Source organism: Benincasa hispida, chromosome 2, assembly GCF_027475165.1.
Source record: "Benincasa hispida cultivar pf3 chromosome 2, pf3_genome.v1.1, whole genome shotgun sequence".
NCBI lineage: Eukaryota > Viridiplantae > Streptophyta > Magnoliopsida > Cucurbitales > Cucurbitaceae > Benincasa > Benincasa hispida.
Window position 1 is genome coordinate 28,175,889 of NC_143479.1, and position 3,593 is coordinate 28,179,481.

At 29.6% G+C, this 3,593-nt stretch overlaps 1 pseudogene across 1 annotated transcript; it reads left to right on the forward strand.

Annotated features, from left to right (window-relative positions):
* Positions 1 to 1,666: 1,666 nt before the first annotated feature.
* On the forward strand, positions 1,667 to 3,084 carry LOC120071867 (uncharacterized; annotated as a pseudogene). Its single transcript, XR_016527887.1, has 4 exons — positions 1,667 to 2,229; positions 2,314 to 2,446; positions 2,609 to 2,664; positions 2,750 to 3,084. The product of XR_016527887.1 is annotated as an uncharacterized LOC120071867 (transcript).
* Positions 3,085 to 3,593: the final 509 nt, after the last annotated feature.

A 3,593-nucleotide genomic window follows, 5' to 3' on the forward strand; every position in this document is an offset into this window, starting at 1 on the left:
GAATATAGAAAATGTAAATATATGTCACATATATTGTTCGATATATACCAAATATACTTTGTTTTCTTCTTCAAAACTTCTCATTGATTCTTGTTTTCGTTTATGAGGGAACGATTTTCGGAGAAACTTCTGGGAAGTTCATAACCACACGTAATATGAAGAAACTTCTTTTACAAACGTATTTTGGTCTTACTATTTTTTTTTTTAACAAAAAATTGAACGATAAAGAGGGCTGAGAAAAAATAAATCGAGCAAACTTTTGTTTCAAATAATAGCTCATTGGTCTATTAGAAATTTAGACAATCGTGTAATTTGGTCTATTTATTTAGTTTATTTGTGTAGAAAATCCTTTTTATGATAACAAATAAAAAAAAATGGTGACAATATATTTGTCTAGTATACTTATTTTCAAAATAGTAAATTGCATTTTTTATAATTATAATAATAAATGTTATTTTAATTTTAAAAATTGTCATGTTATTATCAACAAACTAATAGATCTAACTCCCCACATTCTATATCATTTCAATGCCCAAACAGTCCCTAATAGATTTTGTTAATTGAAGAGCCCATCTCCAACCTTTTTCAAATTTTAAGGGCTTTATTATTCAATTTTGAAACCTATATATAATTTGTAACAGGATAATTTACCCTTTTAGAATGATCTTAAGAAACAACTCCTAAAACAACCTATTTTAAAAATAGGTATATATACAAAATATCGTTCTTTGTGATCCGTTTGCATCAAAACTTTGTTTTATATATGAATGAACAACACTCTTTTTAAAGTATTTATTCATCAAGGTAGAGTTCTTATATTCACAAGTTCAAGATTCTGACGATATGAAGTGGACGAGAATGAAGTTTTATTCCTAGCTTACTTACGTTTATTTTGAACTTTTATTCTGTAACTTTTTTCATTTTATTTTCAGCTCAAATTTTATACAAATAGATTGTGAGGACAGATTTTATTCAATAAATTTTATTGTATACCATATTATTGTGTGTTTATCGAGATTGTATATTTTTATGTCGACAAATGATCTCTTAATTAACTAATTTTTATTGACGAACCTCTTTGATGACCCTTTTGTCGAAGAGTCTTTGTCCACGAAATTTTGAAGCTTTAAAAAGATTTTGAATTCTTGTAGTGTATTTTAAAATCCTATCAATTTTGAATACATTCATATTATGATTAATGTAATAAATAGAGTGTTTTATTAAAAAAAAAACCAATTATTCAAATGTAAATCTATATATATATATATTATTAGGGTGTTTGTTATTGTAGTATAATTGACTTATATATTACAAGCAAAACTTAAACAACATGTCCCATGTTATGTTGATTCTATTTTGAGATTAGTTTCTTGTTTGTTGATATGTGTATACTACAAGTAAAAAACACATTTCTTGACATTTGCAATTTGTAGTACTTGACGTTTTTATGAAAAAAATGTCAAGTAACATGTATTTTTAGAGAAAAATGTTAAGAAAAAATGAAAAATAGCGGAGACTTACGAATTTTTTTGGATTTTTTCACACTAGCCTAAATTTGACATTTTTAAAACGTCAAGTTTGATACATTTATACTTAGACACATTTTAAAAATCAAGTATAAAAATTATATTAAACCCTTTGTTTTTTGTTTCTTTCATCTCTCATATTTGTTTTCCTCCTTTTCTTGACTATTAAAAAGTAAGAATAAAAAAAACTCAAAACCCTAAATTCTTTGTCTTTCTCTTCCCCCTTCACCTTTTCATGGATGGCCTCCCCAGTCTTCAGCATCTTCAATACATTTCAAGTGAAAAAACCCACTTCCACGACTGTTTCCCCCTCAAAAGCCCTAAATTTCTTTGTCTCTCTTCCCCTCTCGAAACCCACCTCCAACGGCTTATTCTCTCAATCTTCGTGCTATGTTCACGATCTTGTAGATATCCACAATCTCAGCCGCTCTCGTCTGACTTCCTCACCAATATTCATAGATCCACGAAAATTTGAACGTTTCACAATCAAGTTGCAGTTTAGTGATCAGTCCCCCAAACTTCCTCCTACACCACCTGGTGTTCGTCTGGGGAAACTTTCTTCAAACAACTTAGTTGATAGTAATTCTGCTCCATTCAGATTAGAGTTTGGTAATGGTGAGTTTAGTGGGGTTGAACTGAAGAAAATTATGGCAAATGACAAACTTATCAAAATTGCTTTAACTGATCCGAAGCATGCAAAGAGGTATGCGTTAATTATGTTATTTTCTGATTTACTTAAATTACTTCGTTTATTGCTTTTTAAACTTGAGAAATAAATTTACTTCAGGATCTTGGCAAACCATCAGTCTGCTGCTCGATCAAAAGAATTAAAGACGTAGTATATATCTGAGTTCGAACACAAGGTTCAGACTCTTCAAACAGAAGCTACCACTCTGTCTACCCAACTCACATTCTTACAAGTAGAAATCTTGAGTATTGATGATTCTTTTCTATTTCATTTTCCTGTTGCTAAATTCTTGGTTTTTCCATAATTGCTCTATATTCAGAGTACCATCAATTAACATTATCAACTTCTATTCTCGCCTAAAAATGATTGAGTTATCTACTTCTATCCATTTTAGATACTGGGAGTCTTGTTAGCAATTATGAAATCAATTTTAGATACTAGTATCCTAAGGTATGTTGCCACCCACATTTTACTAAGTTTGCTTTGGCTGTTGTGGCTGACAAATAACCAATTGCTTCTCTTATACTTAATACAGGATTCGAGCAAGTTTGTTGTCAATGTGGTTGTGTCTGCTACAACAGTTATTGAGAAGAAAAAGGAAGAGTCCACTAGGAGTCTAATTATGACATATGGGTTTCAGCTTGTTTGATTAATTTGTAAGTTGGAGAGATAATAGGACCTTTTATGTTTTTCATTTTTAGATATGGGGTAGATGGATAGTTTTAATAGAAGTTTTTGAGATCTAATTTTTGAAACTGTTCATATTGGGTTCACTATTAGAGTTATGTTCCTTATATTCTTTTGGAAGGGAAAAATAAAAAGGATATTGTCCTTTTAGAAACTATTTAGAAAAATATTTTTGTTTTCAAACTATTTGTAAAAATATTGTTTTTTTTTTTTAAATAAGTCGAGGATTGAAAATTCGACCTAGATAGGTCGAATTTTGAACCCTCGGCCTTCCTTTCATTTGTACGTCAAACTTTGAACCCTTGACCTTGTCCTTTCTAACATTATTATTGAGTCTGTTTAATTATCATTCCGGAGACCTTCGATCGTATTTCTAAATTTTCATAAGATCCCCCTGGAATTCCTTCCAAAGCTTATTGAATAATTTTTACAGATTCTGTCATCTCAACAAGTCTGACTAAATAACGAGCTAATGAATCTCCTTCTTTTTGCCACTAAACTTCCCAATTAAATTCGAGAGCGAGATTTTGAGCGTGAGCGAGAGCGAGAATACCGTACAAATTTCCCTTTTTTCTTTTTTAATTATTACACATTCCACTTTCTTTCTTTTTTTAAATTTTCCATTTTATAAAAACAATTTCTAAAAATATTTTATTGTTCTATTTAAACTCTAAAAAGAATAAATTAAAAAA